Raw genomic sequence first — 24,448 nt, forward strand, 5'->3', positions numbered from 1 at the left:
CCTGCTTTTAGGGAGATATCATCATCTGGTCCTACTTGAAGCCCTTCCTTATGCCCTGGAGATTATGACTCAAATAATCTCTTTATGAGGCTCTTTATGAGGCTCTTGCCCCTGCACTTACTCAGGAACAAGGTAATCAGAACAAAGTAAACTTTAAAAGGTAAACAATATTCGGTAGACTAGAGAAGTTGGCAGCAGAATAAATTAAAAGCCTCTTATACAGATGGATAACAAATGATGTGGATGAATGATAAAAGAATAAAATAGTAAGACCTCCCTTTCTTAGAAAAAGTTAACTCATACAGGGCCACTATGATATCATGACCAAGGGACAAAATATACCAAGATAAGACATATAAGTAAGTTCGACAAATATATAAGAAATAAGCATTGTATTATGACAGAAAGTGACTAATAACTGTAGCAACTTAGTCTGAAGATTTCTTAGGCCTAATGACAATTAGCACCCTGACTATTAAAACCTGATAACACCCTGGTTGGGCATGACATCCGCCCAGGCTGGCTTGCAGATTTTCTTTCTGTCTAGTGCCTTTGAAGCCACATGAGCTACCAGCCTGAGGGGAGGCTGTCATGCTTCGGCAAAATGTGCCCTTGAAACTACAAGACTGTTAAAAGTTTGGTTGTGAGGTTGATTTGGGAGAATGACTGTAAAAGATAACTCTGTCCTGTCATGGTTTATCAATGATGACTAAACTTATGTCCAAGCAGGAGTTAAAACACATGTTGGGGACAAAAATGATCTGATCTATGTTTTGGAACAATAGACATCTATCCCTGCCTACCGATTTCTGCATAAATACAGAGGCACTCTGACTGCCAATCATTCAGGCTGTAAAGTGCTCCCAATTCCCTGTGACTGGCTCACTCCTCTCTCAGAGTTTGTGCATCTACCCCATTTCAGGCCCTAACCTCCCCCTGCAGCAGGACCCTGGCAACTAAGACTACATCTCAAAGTCATTTTAATTAGCATTTCCTTGATGGTTAAGGTTGTTGAACATTTGAAAAGTATTTCTCAGCCATTTGTATCTCTTCTTTTACAAATTCTCTATTTAGTTCCGTACTCCAGTTTTTGAGTGTTCTCCCTGTCCTGACCTGGGCATTTGGCGTTTTGTTTTCTGTGTATGTATCACATAGCAAGTTCTGTCAAATGTACAGCTGGAAAAGTTATTTTTCCCTGTTCTGTAAGCTGCTTCTTCTCTAGTATCATGGTGTCTTTCACTGTACAGAAGTTTTTTAGTCTGATGAGATCTCGTTTGTTCATTGTTAGTCTCTATGCCTACAGCACAAGAGTCCTAGTCAGCCAGCCTTTACCCATGCCCACAAGTACAAACCTTCTATCCATTTTGTCTTCTGACACATTGAAGGTATCAGGTCATATATGGAGGTCCTTGATCTATTTGGAGTTGAATTTTGTGTAGGATAAGAGAAAAGGATCTAATTTCATTTTCCTATGTGTAGCTATCCAGTTATAAGCATCATTTGCTGGAAATGATGTCTTTTTTCCAGCATGCATTTTTTACCTCTTTCTCAAAATTCAGGTAGATGTAGGTATAAAATATGTTCATATCTTCAATGATATTCCATTGGTAATGAGGCAAGTATTTTGAGGCAAGTTCTATAATGTTTTAATTATTATATCTCTGTCAAATAACTTGAGATCTAGTGTGGTGATGCCCCCCATCCTTGTTCAGGATTGCTCTGGGTATCATATTTTTTGTTTGTTTATTGACATTTGTTTCAATTTTTCTGAAGAATTGTATTGGAGTTTTGATGAGATTTTATGTGAATTTATAAATTACATTTTGTAAAATGGCTATTTTCTGAGTATTAATCCTACCAGACCATGAACACTGAAGGTTTTTTTTGTTTTCTGGTGTCTTCTTGCATTTTTTTCTTCAAAATCATCAAGGTTTTGTTGCACAAGTCTTTCATTTCCTTAATTAGCTTTAGTCTGTTGTAAGAGCTCAGGACCTAGCTGCATCTTCCCAGGAGAAGGACTGACTCCACAGGCACTGTTTCTAAGAGTTTTCTTCCCATCTTTTAATGGCAGCATTGTTAACTCATGCTTAAAATCTTCTTATAAGCACGATATTTTAATGTCTATGTCAATTTGGGAGTGATAGAATAAGGGAAAATCAGCAAGGGTGTTCCTCTTAAACAAAACCGAGCTCTTTGTTCATACAAGTGTCCATTTTACTGAAACTCAACCAGACATAGACCATAAAACAACTCCCTAAGAAATACAAAAGAATGAGTTTTTTTTTCCTTAGAGGTCATTGCATTTCATATCCTTTACTGTGCCAATTGTATTTTTTTTTTAGCTGACTTAAAAAAACAAAAACAAAAACTAACAACCATACTCAACAAAACACTTTTCATTGACTTTTTAAAATTTAAGTGAGAGAGAGAGAGAGAGAGAGAGAGAGAGAGAGAGAGAGAGAGAGAGAGAAAAGCAAAGCATCCAAAACCCTCGAAGGCATTCCTAATTGCCTGACTTGTTTCATCTTGTATATGAAACTAGTGAAGGTAGGGAAGGTTTTCTGTGGCCTAAGTGACTAGGGGATGCTCATCTTTAACACTTAAATTTCTTCTTTGAAATAGTATAAAATACCCATAATTCTAAGTGTGAAGGGACACAGCCAATGTCCTTTGAAAATGCTACAGGACAATGCAGGGATCTGAGCTTTTCAGAGTGATAGGGCTTCTGTCAAAGTGCTGCCTCAGTGAGGAAAGCTGTGTGGCTCACATGCAGGTGATGCCCTGGGAGACAAGGAAGAGGCTAGGCCTGAGGTTGGCCCTGCCAGGAAATTTGCGGCTCTACAGGAGAACAAAAGCTAGATTTACCTTTTAAAATTCCTACTACCTCTTCACAGCGCCGTGCTGGACACCAAGCTCCTACCACATGAACCTTTCTGGAACAAACTTTACCCATATTCCAACTGTGGTATTCTCATCTATTGTAGCTTACATGATCTGGAAAGATTATATTTATGTACAAATCTGATGTTGGAATTAAATAGTCTCCATTAGGTCCTATTTCCCAAAGGAGTGTTTCACCACGTCTCCCCACTCCCTGCATTAACACAGGAGATAGGGTTCACATGAAAGACAAATCCACCTAGATGATGTAATATTAGTGGCATTGGCTACTTAAAATGATTAGGACATGAGAAGTCTTTTATTTAAAAACTACAACATGTAACTTAACTACTAGAACTATGAAATTACTGCATTATTACTAACATTATTGTGTTAAATTTGGTCTAATGCTGGCTATTAGTAGCATACCACCAATAAAATTGGCTGCCTCAGTGGGTTTTGTTACTATTTTTCAAAAGGGAAACTACTGCTATACTAGCATGTTGAGACATTCTTTTTAAAAAGTCTCTCGGTTTAATTTGATACTCACAGTTCTAATAATGAAATTTGCTTGTTGATAGCTGGCACTCAAAGGCAACAATAGAAATCACACTAGATGTGAGAATTTCTTTGAAAAATGGAAAATACAAATATGTGGCATGCTTTTAGCAATCATGACCTACCCAAGGCCAGCACGGACCCAGGAATCTTTTCATGAACTTTGAAACTAGGTAACTTGCTACTGTGCCCTTTTTGTAGCACTTCCATTTAAATCTCTGCTGAAAGAGAAGATTTACATGATGAAACTATTATACAATCATAACAAAGTAATTTGTTAGTAATTTAGGGGTTCAGACCTTTTTAGTTTATATTTCATAACCTTGTACATTTTATACTAACATGATGTGAATTTTACAAATGATAGAAAGTCATATCACATGACAAGATTTCAGTTATTAATACTACATTTGACTAAATTATTCAATTTAAATAAATATTCAGAGATCTAAATAGGGTTAATTACTATATTTTCACATACAGTAATTCATTGGATCTGAGACTTGTTGAATTTAAGATTACTTTTCTTTGACTGTTTTGTTCTAATCTAAGCTGAAGAGGAATTTTATATTTAGTTTAATAGCAAAGTATTTTTCTCTGTAAAAATAGAACTTGCTGTGTGCAAATTCTAAGCTATAGTTTAAAAAAGGCACCATTCTTACATGCCACATGCAACTTTTTGTTGCAGAATTTCCTTTATTATTTTAATTTTCTTTCTGAGTTTTCATGTGACAGTTATATGCTACTTTGAGTATAGAGTATAGCTTTGGAAGTTTCCTGCCTTCCTAACTAAACTGTGGTTTTGTCTTTCTTTCTTTCTTTCTTTCTTTCTTTCTTTCTTTCTTTCTTTCTTTTTTAAATTAGGACAGCATTTGCACCCAGTTGCTTAATTTCCTGACTAAATAGCACAGTGCTCTGTGAATACTTGGGCAAATTTAGTTTAGAAGAAACCAATTTTAAGAAGAGAGTTTATGAGTTCTCTTTCTCCCCCAAGTAATCCAATATCCCTACAAGTGTTTGGTGGCAAGTACTGTCCTAGACTGGAAAGTTTTTTTTGTGACACTTTTCCCTGAAGAATTTATAATCTATTTACAGATATATGGAGATTTGAAAGAATTATTCATAAAATATTTTAGTGGCTAGATGTGCACTGTGGGAGGAGCTTAGGAAAGGAAGCAACCACTGCCACAGGTGTTAATGTGAAATGATAGGTGCATAGCCCAGAGAAAGGGAACGATAATTGATATAATTTTTAACATACAGAACTCTTAAAAAGTGACCTTACAAAATTATTCATTTGAAACTGATGGTTTCTGGAGGAAAAAGTATCAGGTGTCCCAGGATTTGGGCCCTGGGACATTAACCATGCTCTATCAGATGGCCCCACTCCCACACTTATACAGGCAAAACAGAGAGGCCTCAGCGGATATTATATTATATAACTACAATACATATATGTATACATATGTACTATATGTGTCTACACACAAATATATGTACACACTATGCACATATACATGTGTACTTATACATATAGATTGTATATTACAACTGTAATATTACAAAATCAAGATTTAGCCTGAACTACTGGAATTTTGATGAGTGACATTAATACTTGAAAATGACAGAATGACATCTGGGGTTTAGATTACAAATTATAAATAGCATACCAGTTATTTTTGAGACATGGGAAAGAAGGGAGTGACTAAGCATAAGAAATAGAGAAAAGAGGGAGAAACTCCAGGAAATTTTGAGCATTTAAGTGTAAGAAGATTGAAGATTAGTTACTTATTTTTATCAGATGGAAAGCCATCACTAGGGCACAAGTTTACTGATGTACTGAGCAACATCACTGTGGTTGTAAGTGCACTAGCATAGGAAATAGTGAGTAATAATAGCAGGTATTTGTTTTTTTCACCCTACATTCTCAGCATGCTTTGCTAATTGTGTCTAGAGTCCCAAGAAATAAAGCTCCTATACCTTCGGGATTTTGTCTAACTCAGTTTGTAGACCACTGTGGCATTACCAATATATTTCTTCCTTTGTTTTGATCAAAGTTATATAGGCTATGCTAACCTAGTAGTGTCTAGAGAAGTTGTCAGTTAAAATTGCAAGCCTTAAAGGAAGAAGAAGGAATCATTTCTGCTTTGAGGTGATATTAAGAAATGCACGTAGGAGTTTCATTCAGCACAGACTCTAACATACACTTAAATCACTCTTAAAATAGAAAACTGCCTAATTCTTTTAGGTGTCATGAATTGCTAATGTCAATGCTAAGAATATATTCTTTAGTTTGAACTTTGGAAAGCAGGAAAGTTTGTAAGTTAAAAATTACTATACAAGATATCATTTGGTGACCTATTATCTTTCCTCTGAGTGCCACCAGGCATCTCCATCCAAGGGATATGATCAAATATATAGGTCACCAAGGAGAGACTTGATACCGTATGAGCATATTCAGGGGGAGGAGATCCCCCTCAGACACAGACATAGGGGAGGGGAGTAGGGGGGGGAAGTGGGAGGAAGGGAGGGATGGGAGGATACATGGGATGGGCTAACAACTGAGATGTAATATGTATAAATTAATAAAAATGTATTAAAAAAAAAAAAAAAAGAATATTAAAATGATCTTTCTAAATAAAATATTCCTGTTAATAGTAGAGAAAAAAAAAAAAAAAAAAAAAAAAAAAAAAAAAAAAAAAAAAAAAGAAAAACCAAGTAACAAAAACAACAACAACAACAACAACAACAACAACAATAATAATAATAATAATAATAATAAATTGTTCCTTTGGTTCAAAAAAAAAAAAAAAAAAAAAAAAAAAAAAAAAGATATCATTTGGATCAGTGCAAATGCCATTGTGCAGTGCTTATTCCTTAGCCTCATAGTAACCTTAATATGTTATATTTATAAGACAGTCTGTGCATCTTGCGTGATTTTTCAGTTTGGCTCTTTTGAATAGTTGATTATCATTGAGCTCAAGCATTTTTAGATAGTATATTTGGAAACAAATGTGTACAGTAACACTAATAATAAACAGTCTGATAAGAAATTAAAAACTATGGAGAAAGAGTTAGATTTTTGAAAATTTAGAGGTAAACACATATTGTAATAAGAAGTTCATCATAAATATTTTCAGAGGACTGATTCTATGACCTCCACAGAAACAAAAATTTGAGCAAATTCCTCTTGTAAAATGATGTGGCATTTGCAGAAAATCTCTATACATATTCTTGTGTGTGCTTTACATAATCCTTGGAAAACTTGTAAGATCTGATATAATGTCAGTGCTGTGTAAATAGTAAGCAGCTATACTGTGTTATTTGGGGGATGGTGGGGAAAAAAGAGACTGTATATGTTCAGTGTGGATCAGAGACCTATGCACATAGTACAAGTAGGATTCCCAAGGTGAGCGATGCTCAAGCTGGAGAGAAGCTGAGGACGTGTGCCACAGGGGAATACAGAGAGGTGTGCCCACATGGGCTTCACATCTGTGGACTCAGATTTGTGTTCAGCATGCAGCAAATTAGTTTTTAAAAGAATTCTGTGATTTTCCTAACCATTTAGTCCTTTGTTGGTTAAATATATAGATAGAAAATTCACGGGCATGAATATTTTACCGTACTGAAATAAACTTATAATTACCTTTCAGTTTTTACTCATGGCATCCACCACATCGCTGTTCATTCCTCTATTGCTTCTTTATATAATATACCTTCAGGCAGGTACATTTAAAATAAGGGTTTTCTTTTTAGAACACATCAGCAAAAAATTAAACTTCCTTGAATCCTCAAATAGTCTAATTTGGTTATGATGACAAAAGACTGATACTTTTATTTGCTGGTTTTGGAGTAGTTATCCTCACATTGTGTAAACTGCTAAACTATAAACTGGGGGTCCCTCATTGGCAAGTTGTGATTTCCTCATTGATCACCATCAGCCCTGTATCTTACAGAGCTGAGTTCATTCTAACGAGCCGGCTTCTACCAAGAACGCCCGCCCAACACAGTCCCTATGATTCTTATTGCATTTCCTGTGAGCACAACTGTCTGATCAGCTTAACAAATGCTATCCAGTACTTTCAACATGCTAGTGATATCGTGTTAATCACAAAAATTCAAAGATAAGTCATATGCCATATTTTGAAAGAACTTGTCTATTAAAGTATACCTCTTTAACACAACTACTGTTCAGGGAAGTTTCTGGTAAGTAAAGAAAGGGTGATATAAACAGGAATATAAAACACTGACTGTGGGATTAGGATTCAGTTCAGTGTGTTGGGCTTACGCATTGCTGCTCTGGTCATTGTTTCGTATCAACATCTCACACAGACACTTAGTAATGTATTGGGTTAGGCAATTTACTTGTATTTTTATTAGATATTTATTTTGGACTTTTTAATTTATCTATAAATATGATACTCATAGTGTACATGAAGTCAAAGGTTTATTTTTAAAATTAAGTGTGTAGATATACATAACACTGCCTGGCATATAAATATATTATGTAAGTATTGGTTACTATTATTAGTAGCATTATATCAAAGGGTAATGTACATAAAATTCTTAGAAGAATGCATATTTCATATTATGGGAACCAGCCAAAATGTTAATAATCATCCCCATCATTTCAAGATAGCTATGCTGTAATTTGAGGACATGAAACCAAATGAACTCACAACAAGCAAAATGCATATGTACAGGGTGGATAAGGAGTGATATAATCAGGTAACGCTTCATCAATTTAAAGACAGAACACGTCATTATGTCTTTAATGGACAGGTGTATTTGTGTTTTATTGTAGCTTGAAACAAGGTCTTTTTATTATATACAGTCCAGACTGGCCTTATACTCTTAATCCTTCTGCCTCAGTTTCCCAAGTGCTGGGATTACAGGTTTGTGCCACTACACCCAGCTAAGAGAGGGATTGAAAAAGGAGTTTCTTAGGATGTGAATATTTGTTATATAGCAGAGTGAGATATACCAACCAAAGGAAAATGAAAATCACTGGATTTTGCAGTTCTTCCGATGCTCTGGCTACATATAAAAAAGCAGCTTTCAGTATTAAACCTCAGTCAGTTACTACATGTTGGTGAAATAACCACAGTTATTCTCTGAAAAAACTTGCAGTGAAAGCAGTTATATAGAGCAGGATGTGGGGCTGCAAATCCTACAGCGTCCTTTCTCACTAAGGTAGCAAGCAAGACAGGTATCTTGTCCTGATTAAGATTCTGTGTATTTGTGTTTGCATCAAACACTTGAAAGCTATATCCATGGTGACTTGCCTACTTCCCTTACAAAGCTAAATGGATTCTCATGAAGGACAGTGGATTTTTGCAAACTTAATTATTATGTCAATCCAATTCTAATTTCACAAGTGTTTTGTTTTGTTTTGTTTTGTTTTTAAACAGGAGGTTAAAAAAAATCAGTGCAGTATTTGCTAAGAGTATGCCATGGCTAACTAACTGTTCTAGCTTCTGTCTGTGCTTGATAGTAGCATCCCTCAAAGGTGTAGTGATTTCATGTGGCAAGGGTATCAGTCAGGATTCTATAATGTACTTTAAAAAATAATGTTTAATAAACTTCATGGTTTATTAAAAAATAGGCAAAACAGAAACCTGCTTCTCAGGGTTCTGGAAGCTGGAATGTTTAAGATCAAGGACGTTTGGTAAGTTCACATTTCCTCATTTAAACAAGTGACTTTCTGTTCCCCTGGGACAGAAACACTAATCCCATTCAGGGTGGCCCTTCTGTCATCCCTCATGGCCTCACAAAAGCCCGCATGCCCTCATACCACCCTTCTCAGAATTAGGCTTGTTACATCCATACAGGGCATGTACGTTGAACATCTATACGTTTCAACTCTCCAGATTTTCTGTTATGAATTAAGCTAAAGGTTTTTCTGTTTCTTCCCTAAAAGTCCTGCCAACGGTCTGCATTTCAAATATCATAACCGGAGATTCTTCCTGACAAAATCAGTAAGAAATCAAAATACGGTGAATCTCAACGCATGACAGAGCGCAGGAAACAACCCCACTGGTGATTTAGCAATGGGGACTGGCTTGTTGGGGGGCAAATAGATGCTTCACATCCTAGCATCAACGAGCTGAGTAGCCTGGGGCGGGCATTACAGAGCATATACCCTTGACCTGGGCCTCAAACAGTGGATGAACCTTTTGTGGTCAGAGGCCAGCAACGGAAGATGCTTGATATAAAGAGAAACGTGGGGGTCAGGGAAGAGGAGAAAGATATCATGGAGCACAATCAAAATTGTTTCACCGTTGGAGAGTGAACACTAGGGAATCATAGAAGGGGAAATGAGGCTGTAAAGGCTGGTTGAGGCTTGAAACGCTAGGCTAAAGAATCCGGGTGTACGTTACCTGATTCTGGTGATATGAAGTTCCCGATGTGGGCAGATGAGTGGCAGAAAGACGAATGGTTGGTAGTAGCTATGGGGAAAGGAGGGAGAGGAGCCTCTGCTAATGGGGGCAATGCTTTGGGGACCTGGAAATGTTGTAGAATTAGATTGTGATGGTGAATTAAATGGGCGAATTAAAAAAAAAAAAGAATCAGAGTGTGACTTTGGTAGTAGGGTTAATGTTTGAAACAGAAGAAATGCTTCCCTAGGTCTATTAACCAGAAAGAAGATGTGGGGGCTGACTGGAGGCGGTCTTGCTTCTTTTATATCCTCTCCAGTCAAATTCCCTCAGGAGCTGATACACTGAATGCTATTAACCCCAAAGAAAGAACTGTATCTTTAAATGAACAGGACAAATTTATGTTTGTTTATGAGGTGTGAGTGTGTGTGTATGTATGTGCATTTAAGAGTGTGTGTATGTGTGTGTGTGTGTGTGTGTGTGTGTGTGTAGGAGTAAGCGTATACCACAGTGAATGTGTGGTGATCAGAGAACAATTTCAGTTTTCAGTCCTCACTTTCCACTTTGTTTGAGGTAGGGTCACTTGTTGGTCACCTCTGCCTGCACCACACTAACCGGCCCATCAGCTTCTGGTGATTTTTTTCTATTTCTACTTCCCTTCTCACGGTGGGTGTGCTGGGATTACAGTGCGTGTAGCTGCATGAGTTCTGGGGATCTGAGTCTGGTCCTCATGCCTACATGGAAAATACTTTATCCATAGCGTCATCTCCCCAGCTCAGTGTGCTAGTTTTTCAATCCAGACTTTTAAAATATCTAACAGTAGAAGAAAAATACACTATTTGAAAGAATCCTACGTACAGAAACTGATAAGCAGTTCTGTTGATAAAGTGTCCCCTACAAGCAGGAGCGTATGAGTTGGACTTCCAGAATCTACTTAATAAGTGCCAAGTGTGGTGGACCTGAGAACATAGCACTGAGCAGGTGGGAGCAGGAGGATGGCTGGAACTCATTGGTCAGCTCAGGCTTCGTTCAAAGATCCAAGTGAGTAACAAGACCTTGCCTCAAAGAAATAGTACAAGGATTCTGAAGAATGACACAAGCTTGTCCTATAGCATCCACACATACAAAGGCACACAAGTGATAGAGCTGAACACATGTGCACCCTCCACAAATGAGCATTTACACACAGACAGACAGACAGACACACACACACAATTACACATTCAGTTGTTTAACTTTTAATTGACTTAACTTTTACTTTTTAATTTTGAATAGCAAATTTCTTAGTCTGTAGAAGGTAGAGGAGGGCTGCCACCCCTTCAAGCTACAGTTACCAGCAGTTGGGAGCTGGCTAACATGGATCTGGAGAGCAAACTTAGGTCGTTTGAAAAGCAGCCAGTACCCATAACACCAGAGTCAGTTTTGTACTTCTATCTATCTATCTATCTATCTATCTATCTATCTATCTATAGATATATCGAGAGACAGAGAGACAGAGAGAGAGGGAGAGGCAGAGATAGAGAGACAGAGAGGAGAGAGGCAGAGAGACAGACAGAGACAAAGAGAGAGAGAGAGAGAGAGAGAGAGAGAGAGAGAGAGAGAGAGAGAGAGAGAGATGACACTGCCTTACAGTTAAAATATATAATAATAGTTTAATGGGCTTATTCTAGTTAAAATAGTAAGATTAATCAAAATACTGACAGTAGTAAGAGTAATAATGTACATTGTATTAATTTTAAACTCATTTCCATGTCATAAATACTGTGTGTGTGTGTGTATGTATATATACACACACCCTGTTCTCTCTATATATGCACGAGACATAATCATGGCGTGCCTTCTTTCCTATGTTCAGATACTTAAGCCTCACTCATATGTAAATCCTGTTCTTAGTGTTATCATTCATGGGTAGCTAGAGCTAAAACCAAGCATGCTAAAGGCTAATCTTGTGTAATTCAGCTCTACTCTGAAAAACATACTTTGCCTATATTCTACTGGTCCTACGCCTGACACACAAATAACTAAGTAGTAGTTGTACAGAATAATTGTACAGTTTACAATTAAATTCACAGTCTAATTTTCTATACACAAAGCCTTATTCCTGGATTGTGAGTCTTGTGCATAAAGCAATGGCTGGCATTGGCTCCTTCTGTTCATTGTTAGACACAAGGTTCTGCTACCATAGAAACTTAGGTAGTTTCACTTCTTGCTCACTATAATGGCCAGTAACCAAATATAGCCCTTTAAATAAGCTGTGTGCTTTCTGAATGAAAACACACACAGAAGAATAATTTTCAGTCCTTTCCTGTAGATAACAATGTTTAAACTTTGGTTGATTATTATTTTCGAGCACAGTGTTCATTCTATCCCTGTTCCTCTACATGCTAGAGTATTCATCTCACCTTTCTCACATGATTGATACGCACTAATAAATATTCTGAATAAAAATTAGATAATTTACTTGAATTTTACTGCCACACTGATGATTTTTTTTGACAACAGTCAACATGTTTGTGATAATTAATGGCTTAGTGTTTCAAGCAGCATTTCTCTCTACCTAAGCACATTAGGCATGTTAAATTTAAAAGTACAACATGATTTTTTTACATAACATTTATTACTAAGTATTTTAACATTTTACTTGCACTTTTACATTGGAAAGCAAGGCTATATACTGCAAAAAGTGGAGGTCACCTTCAAAGTTCAAGAGTCTTTTAAGATGGTTAAATTAATATAAACTTTAAGGAAAATGTCAACTTTACTCTATGCAATCATCCTAAAAATGAAATAAAGAATAGCATATTTTAAAAGTTAAAAGGAAAATATAGAAAATGATAATCTTTTGTAGCATATTTACTTTGTTATAACTCTGAAAAGTTTATTACATGCTAAATATTTTCATTTCTTTTCTCATGAAAATAATATCATTATATTCAAACAAGTGATGGTCAATTAAGTTTTAAGACCAGTTTTTCATTTCTGCATCTTCACTTTATCATCCATAGACAAGAAGCAATCTTCAGTGGAATAAAATGGCATTTGTTGTTGTAAAGACAAGTTGGTCAGAGAGAGCATACAATATGCTTTAGACAGACAAGCCTTATGTAAAAACATTTAAATGGATGAAAAGGGACTCAATTAGGCACTGAGTTATGGGGAAAAAAAAACAACCCTTGATTTCATGGGCATTTTGTTGCTTTGTGGGTAATTATTTAAAACACAACATGTGTAGTTTGGATTCTGGAAGAACAGAGAATTGAGTGTTGCTTGGCAGAACTGAATGGAGCGATGAACTTGGCACAAGAATATATGAGGACTGCTCACACCTAGAGGTCTTCCAGTTTATGTTCACCGTCTTTCCTCAGCACAATTTTGTTTTGTTTTGTCTTGTTTTTTAATTTGTCAGCACCTCCTTAAATGAAGACTTCCATTCTACTGAGGTCATGGTGCATCCTTCCCATAGTTGCAGATTTAGGGTGTGTAAAGAAAATAGTGGAGAAAGCACAAGAGAACAACAGAAGAGTGGAAGAGAGTAAGAGGCTGTGTGGCACTCTAGAAGAACTTCGTAATAGAGTCAGGTTTCCCAGGTCTCCACTCATGCTGTGTCCTTATGAGCCACTGTGAACAATTCATTCAACCCTTTGGAGGTACAAACTCAGCTCCTTAAAAAAAAATGCTAGAGATGCTTGTTTTATGGAGTTACTGTGAGAAGGCTAAAGACAGGGACGGAGGTGGAGGTAAGGAAGTGGTGCTTAAGTACCAGTGGGTATCTAGAAACAAATGCTTCAAAGGTAAGAGGTAATACTGATGGTTGATGGCTGCTGAGGAGGGAGAGTCATTTTTCTGTATGTGTGTGGTCCATGGTAGGCTAGCTATGCTTCAGTGAGTAGCCCCACATCTATTTATGAACAAGCCCACATCTGCTTATGAACATCACTAATTAGAATGAATAGTGAGATAGATGATAGACAGATAGATAGATGTAGACAGAGAGAGGGAGGGAGAGGGGGGGAGAGGGAGAGGGGGAGGGGGAGGGGGAGAGGGAGAGGGAGAGGGAGAGGGAGAGGGAGAGAGCTGTGAAGCTTGAAGGGGATGGAGTAAGGAGTCCCAGGAATCAAAGGTGTGTGTGAATAAGATTGAAAAAACAATGTAGCACATGAGAAATTCTTAAAGAACAATAACAACAACAAGAGAGATAAAAAATAAAATGAAATGTAAATAATATATATATGTAGGCAAGATGCCTTAGTGAATAAAAACGCTTGCTGCTAAATCTAACAACAGGAGTTCAAGCCCAATGATGCACATGGTGGAAGAAAAGAACAAACTCTTGTGAATTGTCCTCTGACTCCCACGTGCATGTGCACACACATGCGCATGCGTACACACAACTTGGGAGACTATGTGAGCTTTCTTTTCATCTTGGTACCTCCAATCATCAAGCATGAACGTTCGGTGTGACCGTGTCATGTTGCAGTGTCACAAGGATGCACAGGACTGCCAGAAGCACAAGCATTTGTTGGGGCAGAGGCTTATGAAATAAAAGGCACTTTCTACATAATTTTATGAAAGATCCAAATAATGTTGAATAATTTCTACATTATAGAAAATAATTTACATGAAATGATCCCTAAAATAACTGTGAGTATTATAAATATCTTCTTATCCGTTGAGAAGGGTTAAAAACGTAGAAATCAAGTTCATTCTGGCATCTCAATTTATCATCTTTTCAATTTTATTCAAACAGGATTGCTTGATTTTTTTTTTTTGGATAAGATTTCTTCAAATGTTGCCTTTTAAAATCCCACTTGTCCACAGCATATTTTCAGGGATTATAGAGTAGAGCAAGTCTGTGTTGCAAAGTAGGACAGAGAATGGGGTAGGCTGAATGAGAAAGCTGGTCTGCGACTCTGAGTCGCTCAGTCGAAGGGTCAACAGGAAGATGTTCCCCATCTTTTGAGGTCTGTGGCGAGGACAATGGAATTATTTACCTGTGGCAGGAACTCGGTTTACAGTGATGGGATTGAGAGCACATCCCTGAAGGTGTTCTCAATACTCTGTGACAACTGAGATGCTGCTGTGAGTCAGATCCTTTTCCTTTTTCTTCTTTCAAATCAGACGTCTTGATGGAAGCAGCTGTGTAAAAGCTGAAGGCAGCTTCCTCGCTGGAGTGATGTAAGGTATTATAGCTGCCGACACAGTGGCGAAGGACAGCAACCTTTTGAAAGGTATACAATCCATTTAGGTGTTGTAGCTGGTATTTAACGGAGTGGAATGGACTAAAACGGTAGAAAATGCTGTGGGATAATCATTTCCATGGGAAACTTAATTGGATGAACCTAGACTTGGAGAGGGTGAGGTGACTGCCAAGCAGCAATAGTTAAGATCTTAGCAGGCACCTTACCAGTTATGAACATATGTCCCTATAATCCCAGCATTTAGGAGGCTGAAGAAAGAGGATCTTGCATTTAAGTCCAGCTTTGGCAACATAGTGATACTCTACCATAAAGCAAACAAACAGACAAACACAAACAAAGGAAAAGTAGGTAAAGGGAATCCCAAGAGAAGTTTTATACTGAAGATTCTGGAGTTGCTTAAAGAGATGTAAATTCACTTAGGTTGTTAGTTACAAAAATGCACTACTAGGCCTGGCTACCAGTTCTTTATTGAAGAGAGTACGGCATGAGCTTTCATCTTTTTCCTCCCTTTGTTTAAAAACACAAGTAATTGAAACAAAGATAGTATACCAATATAGTGTTGGGATCGGAAAAACCAAAACAACCCAAGCAGTCACAAGAGTTCAGCATAGATCTTTGTTTGAATTAGGCTGCAAAAATTGACAGACTCAGGAACTTTGAATGTGTCTTTGAATGTTCATCTTAGTATTTAAGCAGATGACAAGATCTTACTGTATTCTGGCTCTGTCGAACAATCAGGGCCGCAAATGAGACGCGGGAGCTGAACTGCAAGACTCGAGAAATCATACAGCATTTTTAAAGTATAGAATCCCAAAGCAAGGGAGAGCAGGACAGGATGTAGCATTGCCCAAACCGATTTTGACACAAGGGGTTGAGCAAGGAGGTACAGGTTGGTGACTGGGCCTTATCCCATGGTCACCTGGTTTCAGAGTTCTCAGCGCAGCGTTTGCAATCAGCTCCCCTCCTGGACTTCAGGCCTGGAACTCAGAACGACAAGGGAGCAAAGGAGTGGGCAAGTTGCAGGTAGTCAACTAAGTCACAGCAGGCAATACACTTACAGCTGTGTGCTGAGTTTAGATAATCAGCAACTTCCTTTTTTGCAATCTTTGCCAGTTAACAGACGTATGTGAAATACCTGAGGAAGCAAGTTAGTTCCAAAGCCTGGGAATGAACTCCGTTTTGATCCTTCCAGCAAGATGGAGATTGTTCCTGAGATGGCAGGACTCAGGCACCTGTCTCCTGCTAAGCGGATTCGAGCTAACTGTGATTAATGCTCTACAAACTTAGCAGCTACTATTGTAGGAAGCTGCGTATTTCTAAACTGAAAGCTGCCCACTTACTTAGTTGGTTTTGTTGTTGTTGTTCAACAAATATTTATTAAATTCTTAACATTATTCAAGATTGGAGAACGTACTTGAGTTATAAGGAAAATAAGAAATGCACAGTTCCTGGTTTCTAGGAATCTACTTTTTCTTGGAGTGGGAGGTAAGGACAGACAAGGATATGGAGAAAAACCCTTTATTGAAAAGCCTTTAAAAAAAAAAAAAAGAAAAAGTTTAAAGAGCCAGACTTCATGCTGTAAGTGTCCTGTAAGGAAGTACCAGAGGGCTTGCTACAGACTGACAGGTGAATGAAGGTTGTGAGTGCCACCAGGTGACTCTGAGACATTGAAGTTTAGTTGAGTTTACTAGACTAGAGTTAAATACAAAGTTTGAATTTTCGCACTTGATATCTTATATCCTTTATAACTTGTTTCTAATGTATCAGATTTCACATAAAATTTAGAGCTGTACCTATCTCAATTCTTTCTGTGCAAGATATACAATGTATCCTTGCTTTTCATCTTTTGTTTTTATTATTTTCTTTGCTGTTTTTAGACATACTCTGGGACCACCTATGTAATTAAATAATTTAGAATCAAACCAGACCTTTTTTTTTGCATTTACATGTAAAAATAAATCTGAAAATGAATGAAAAAAAAAAGAAAGAAGTCTATAAACTGGCCTTCTAAAAATAACATAAAAAACAAATAATTAGCTAAACAGACTTTATATTCAAAGAGAAATTACCAATTAACCTTCCCCTGGTCCCCCACAGAAAAGACAGCCAGAGAGTAAAGAGTGAGGAATTCCTAAGGAGAAAGAAGCAGATCTGTTTTGAGGGGTGTCCTTGCTGAAGGCAATACTCACTGGCAAGAAAATCCCTTAGACTGATTCCACTCTAGTTTACGACCTCTTAAGGGCTAAAAGGGAAAGCTTTGTTAGCAGAGAGAAAAACAAACAGCTAAGACAAAAGAAAGGGTTGGCTAAGGGAATGGCACAGCATCGAGGCAGTTTTCTGTTAGTGGGCTTACGGTTCGGCACTTGATATAACAAGGGAGATTGTTTTATTCTGAGCTCAGGGCTGGTGAAATGTAACAGACAAACATTGTCTAAGCAGCAGAACCCTCATTTGCCGATAAGGAAAGGATGTAGTATTTGTGTTAGAAGCAAATGCCTTCCTGACGTTCACATACAATGTGCCAGGCTGACTGCCTCTCTTTTGTAAGTTAGGTTGTCCTTATGTCACCTGCAGAAACAGCACATTTGAAAGAAAATCTGCACAGGAGAACCAAAAATAGAAAGCAAAAAGCTGGTGTTCTCTTTTCATCACTCCCACAACACCGTATGTCTCTCTATTTTCATCTATAATGAATGTTTAAAGCTGTTTCCTTATGAATGTTTTTCTTTAGGTCTACTTGAAGGATCCTGTTTATCTTTGCAATAGTAGTGCCCAACTATGCTAGAGCTACCTAGAAAAAGTTGGATCTGAGGAAAAATGAGGAATGATTTGTTAATGTTACTTAAAATTTATATATCCACTCTTGTTGTGCTTTTTTTTCCTCCCTTCCAAATAGACTTATCATTATGCTTGCCAGTAACTTTCCAGGGGTCTAGTGACCAACACTTTACCTATTAGCAGCATTTGGCAGGATTAGTCATTCTCTCCATTAGAAAACAGTTCCTTTGCATTAGGACAACCAATGCCTCTCTTCTTCTTCTCTCTCTCTCTCTCTCTCTCTCTCTCTCTCTCTCTCTCTCTCTCTCTCACACACACACACACACACACACACAGACACACACAAACACACACTTCTTAAAATACAAATACAAATATTTTACAAGTTCAGACTGCATGTTATTTGTGTTTACATGAGATCTGGATGTCCTTGCAGATAGGGTGAGGTGGTTTCTCAATATAGTTTTATTTTCAGTTTTCTATTGGCTAGAGGTGTTGAATTTTTTTCAAATAATTATTAGTTATTTGTATTTCTGTCTTTGAGAACTTATTCAGTTTATAAGTTTAGTAATCAATTAGTTGATTTGCTTTTGGTGATTTAATTTTTGGTGTTGTTCTTTATAGCATCTGGATAAAAGTGCCCAATCAGGTGTATAGTTGACAACACATTTCCCTTATTCTGAAGGAAACTTCCTTAGTCTGACAATTATTTCCTTTGTTGTGCTTTATAATTTCATTTAAGCCTATCTCACTTCTTAGGATTATTTTCTATGATCCTGGAGTCTTTTTTAAGAAAGTTCCAGCTTACTCTTAATCATTACTTTTTGTTGCTTTGAGTGAGGGTCTCATGCAATTCCGGCTGGCTTTCAACTCCTCCTGTTCTTGTTTCACTTGCTGGGTGTTGGAATTGCAGCTTGCATGTTCACACCTGGTCTATTCATGGATCTTGAAGTATTTTGACTTTGCTTTCCTTATAAAATTATTGTTATTTTTCACTATTTCCAATTGGTACTCAGACCTCGCTATACATTAAAAGTCTAAGAATCATTTAAAATTGCCTCTTTAATAAGTAATATCGGGGGAGCTAGGTATCCACATGTAGAAAAAAAAGCTAGATACTGGCTTTCAAATTGTAAAGCAACCAGTTCCAAATGGATTAAAGACATGAACATCAGACCTGAAACGTTGAAGCTATTGAAGGTGAGCATAGAAAGGAAAAACACTTGAAGGAGGCAGAGGCAGGAGGAACTCTGAGTTCAAGTCCAGCCTGGTGTACAGAGAAAGTTACAGACTAACCAGGGCAGCCAGATTTACACAGAGAAACTCTCTCTCAAAAAACAAAACAACAAAATTGTTTCTCCTCCCAAAACAAAATTTAAAATAAGTAAATCTGTGAAATAGCTTATCTTTGTCACATATTTTCCTGACGGATGATTTAAAAATAAAAAAAAATGCATAATTCTAGCCAACAAATGGGATATACAAACAAAGATACACTTCTGTGCATGTGCGTGTATGTGTGTATAGTGAGTGTGCCCAAATAGGTTAAGTGTGCCCATGAATATATGGGGGTCAGAAGATGACAGCAACTGGCTTTTTCTATCACTGCCCACTTAATTTACTTAAAAATTGAGTCTTCATTCAGCCTGCAGGTCATCATGGAGTTTACTCTTTTTCTTTCTTTCTTTCTTTCTTTCTTTCTTTCTTTTTTTTTTTGCTAAAAAGGCAACCAGTACACCCCAGCAGTGCACTTGTCCAGTCTCCCTCCAGCTGTGAGACTGTAGGCACATCATCTTTTTATATGGGTGCTGAAGCAGCAGCTTACCGACTAGGCCATCTCCTCAGCCCTAATGTAGACTTTTACATGGTAAAGTACAAATGAGCAATAAGTAGGTACAGTATTCAACAGTCTTAGCCTTCAAGGAACTGGAATAAATACTATATTCAGATTATATCTTATCCCAATAAGAATGGCCACCATCAAGAACATAAATAAAAAATACTGTTGAAAATGAGGAACAAGGAGGGGCCCAGGTGATGAACCATATTCCCTGCAACTGAGAATGGTAATATATACACAACAGAAATCAGAATAGACAAAAAAGAAAGAAAGAAAAAAAGAAAGAAAGAAAGAAAGAAGAAAAGAGCACCAGTTAACCGTACAAACATACAGCTAGTATATGATATAGCTATTGCATTCCTGGAAGTATACTTAAAGGGACCAAGCAAGTATCCCACAGAGGTACTTGCATACCTATGTTTATTCAAGCACAAGCTAAGATGGAATCAGCCTGGAGGGCTGTCATCAAAAGAACAGACAAAGAAAACATGGTATATACTCAGAGTGGAGATCAATTCAGTCATAAAAAAAAATCAAATAAGATTATGTCATTTGCAGGAAAATAGATCAACTGGCAATCAGCATGTTAAGAGAAAGAAGTCAGTCTAACAATTTTTCCTTTGTATTTGGAAGCTAGGCTTAAATGGTGTAACTAGAAGGGAAACAGCCATGGGAGGGGAAATTTGTAAGAGAGAGGGGGTAAAATACAGTTATAGAGGTATGATCATGATCAAAGCATGACATATGTATTTGTATAAATGTGACCATGAAAGCCCTTTGTCCAATTTAGGTACAGCAATGAAGAAGAGAAGAAAAGAAAAGCACAGAAGAATCAGTCATTTCCAGGTGCCTTTTCCAGGAATGTTCACTCATGTAATTTGTCTGGTGTGAGGCTGAGAATGAACATGTTCTTATTTTAGAAAACCTTTCTTGGAGTGCTGGAACGATGGTTCAGAAGTTAAGAGCTTTGACTGGTTGCTCTTCCAGACGTCCTGAGTTCAATACCCAGAAACCGCACAGAAGTTCACAACTATCTATAATGTGATCTGATACTCTCCTCTGGCCTGCAGGTGTACATGCAGGCAGAGCACTGTATAGATAATAATAAATTTTCTAAAAATATTTTTTTTTGGTAATTTTAGTACTAGCTGGGCAAGAATCACTGACAGTCAATACTGTGGGTAGGTATATGGAATATAATATTGAAAAGTATTAAAATTGTGTTTTAGAGTCAACAGCATTTCTTTTACCTGAAAACATGTCAGAAACACAAATGGGCCAATGATCAATTTTCCATCAAAACATCTACTGCATGCAGAAGTTTTGGAATTCTTAGCATTAAGATTAAGGGTCTTGGCTTTAGCCTTAGAAAGGTCTAAGCTTTAAATGGCTCTTGACACTTCCATCACCTAAATGAAACAGCGATTTCTCTAAGCCACAGTTTCCTCAGTTGTTTAAATTAAAAAAAAAAAATCAGAATGTTATTTACTGTCCTGACCAATTGTGGGAAAATGTGTCCAAATCACCAAGCCCATGCCTGGTGTTCAATGCACAGTAAATAAGACTAAGAGGTAAATGTTTCAGAAAGGATAATGAGAATGAAGCTGAGTCTACAAAGAAGCCCGTTTTTAAAGACCCGGAGACAACAATTATATGAGTAAGAGACAGTAACTGGGAGTTGTCTGTACATATTATGCTTTGGGAGGCCTAGCTGCTCAGATTGGAAAAGGAGAAAAACATCCCATCTATTGAATACTTTAAAAATTGCCTTCAGGAGTACAATCGGAAATAATTCAATCTAGTGCCAGACATGAGGTAGTTATGTAGCAAACACTAACGTTTCCGACTTTTGCACTTCATTAGAGGAAGGCAGGCTTGCTTGCTTTTAGCTTCACTGCTTTAACTAATCTTTGAATGTTTAAACAGGGATGCTGGTCCTATAAACTACTGATGGAAAAGGAATAGATCTGAACTTTGGGCTTAATTATGTTTCCTTTTTTTTTTTTTAGAGATGCAATCTATAAGCAAATGCATGCAGCCATGAAGAAAAAGACATGGGCTCACAGACTAGAATGACCCCTGTTTACCTGTTTATATCTGCACAACATTACTAGAGGATAGTATCTACTTTAATGTATGGTGACTTATTTTTTATTGCTATATAAATAAGAAAATAGTATGCCAGTAAATGGCTTTTTGGTATATTAGGATATATGCTAGGCAATGTCTGATGCCTTACAACTGAAATTACCATATATTTGTGGATGCGAATTGAATACAGGCCTAATTCCACTGGTTCATAACCATTATATGTAATGGAAAGGTTGTGCAATATTCAACCCACACATGGACACACACACACACACACACACACACACACACACACACACACGGATGGCTGAGTAGTCCAGAAAACATTCAGGTAAGATGGGATATTAGAGGAAAAACATTTGCTAGGAAACATGGTGTGTTGGTTAATTTTATGTCAACTTGACACAAACTAGACCTCAACTGAAAATACCTTCGAAAGATCCAGCTGTAAGGCATTTTCTTAATTAGTGATTGATTGGGGAAGGTCCAGACTTTTGTGGATGGGACCATCCGTGTGCTGGTGTCCATGTTTGATTTCTTGTCCCGACTTCCTTTGGAGATGAGTAGTGATGTGTAAGTATAAGCCAAATCATTCTTTTTCTCCCCAAGTTGCTTTGGCTATGGTGTTTTATCACAGCAAGATTAACCCTAAGCAAGATACATGGATACAGAGTATATTTCACATATATGTTTACATATATGAATGCTATCTTATAGTATTCCCTCAAATGTCAAAAATTGGCCTCAAAATTGTCTTTGTTTTAATATTTTTTCATGTACCTACTATACAGTAATCTACTCTTTACTGGATTTTTCTAAATAAGATGTTAATAGTGCTTAGTTGATATATGTACTTTTTGTCTTTTTGAGTCACAGTCTCATGCAGCCCAGACTGGACTCAAATTCACTGTGATGCAGAAGATTGCCTTGAACTTCTGGTCCAAATCCAGCTTTGCCCTTTGCCCTAGCACATCAACTTTATGTGGTGTTAGGGATTCAGACCAGGGCTTCTTCATAGGCAAGTACTCTACCCACTAAGTTACATTCTAAGCTGTGTGATATATAATTTTATTTTGATATTATAGAAGTGAACATGTCTCTGATGCTGAAATAATGACATTTGGTAGATTATAAGTTATACTGTACTACAGCAAATTTTTATTTGGGTTTCTGATGTCAGTTCATTGAAACCTGCCAAATAATGCAGTCAAGAATAAACTAGTTACTTTCAGTCTTAAATAGAGAAGCCTTATTTTCTAGTGAACAGAACTGAGCACAGAGACTCATGGAGGCAAAAGATGATGAGAGTAAGTGACAGCATTAAGGAAGACATTTGAAGTATCTCCATTAAGTCTCAGGGCGACATTACAGAAGAGAGAATTAAGGAATGAAAGAGCAGAAAGAAGGAAGGAAAGAAAGAAAGAAAGGAGGGAAGGAGGAAGGAAAGATAGGCAGAAGGAAAGTAAAGAGGGAGTGAGGGAGAGAGGGAGGAAGAAAGGAAAAGAAGGTGGAGAAGGGCTTTTATGGTCACAACACAGCCAATGCCATCATCTGTAGATGCTTACATTAGACACACCCCTCTGAAGTCAAGCATAGACAGAGGAGCAGGTTACGCATCCCTACCTATCAATGATGATGTGTTCGATGCTGATAGATTCATAGAAATGTGGAATCACTACATTTAGTTGTATCCCCATTGATGATCTAGCTACAGTAAAGAATGGAAACTACTTGTGGGTAGAGAAGTGCTATCATCTGCTGTCCTAGCAGGTATCCCAGTTGGGAAAATCAATCAAGAGAATTGACCGAGAGAATACTCCTTTAAGGAAGGCTCATCTCTTTCAAGCTATGTTAAAGAGAGAGAGTAGAAAGGCTTGTTTCTTTAATTAGATAATGTACATACAGTTCCTTTGCAGAATTCCTGATGCTACTGTAGTCCCTATGAGCCACCATGAGTGTGGGTTCGCTGAGCTTTCTGAGTGAACACTCAGAAAGGTATAACTTTTCCTTGTTTTTCTCTCTTTTATATCTTTCTTTGGCTGCTGGCCAGAGTCAAAGGATGCCTTTTGGACTTTGGACTCCTTTACTCTTCTCTAAAGCTTCTCTCCCTGCAATGCCTCTGATATTCATGCTGGCTTCTTTTTCCTTTTTCCATTTCATTGTTTTTTTCCAGGCAGCACTGAAATCTACAGCTTACCTGGCCTGGGAGTTTCCTTTAAAATGCTAAAAGTTGTCCTTGAGCTTGTATTTGAGTCTATTTCTAAAATGATTTTATTAGCTAGACTAAGAAGCCAAGGCCAGATAGCCTGAGTACTATATATTGATTCTGCCCGTTGATGCCAAAATTTGTTGTAAAAACTGACCAGGATACACTGGATAGCTCTAATCTAGTGGTCACATCAAGTCAGATTAAAAGAAATGGGTCACACAATCAAACTAAGTATCGAATCTGGAAAAGAGGGGGAAATTTTCATAGGGATGGGATAAATAAAAGAAGGAGTGAGTAATCAAAATGCATTATATTGTCAAAGCTCAAAGTTTACAAAATTACTAAATGGACAAATAACAGGAGCAGATTAGGGAATTTGGAAGATGCAAAGAGATCTAATCTCAGTTTATGTATTTAAGTGGTTGTCAGCAATGGGTTTCTGTGAAACTTCAATATTTATTCTAAATCAGGCCTCTAAATGAAGCAATTAAACCCTTTTCTTTCTAAGTACCTATGC

The sequence above is a fragment of the Acomys minous genome, assembly GCF_964271855.1.
Source record: "Acomys minous genome assembly, chromosome: 11".
Classification (NCBI taxonomy): Eukaryota; Metazoa; Chordata; class Mammalia; order Rodentia; family Muridae; genus Acomys; species Acomys minous.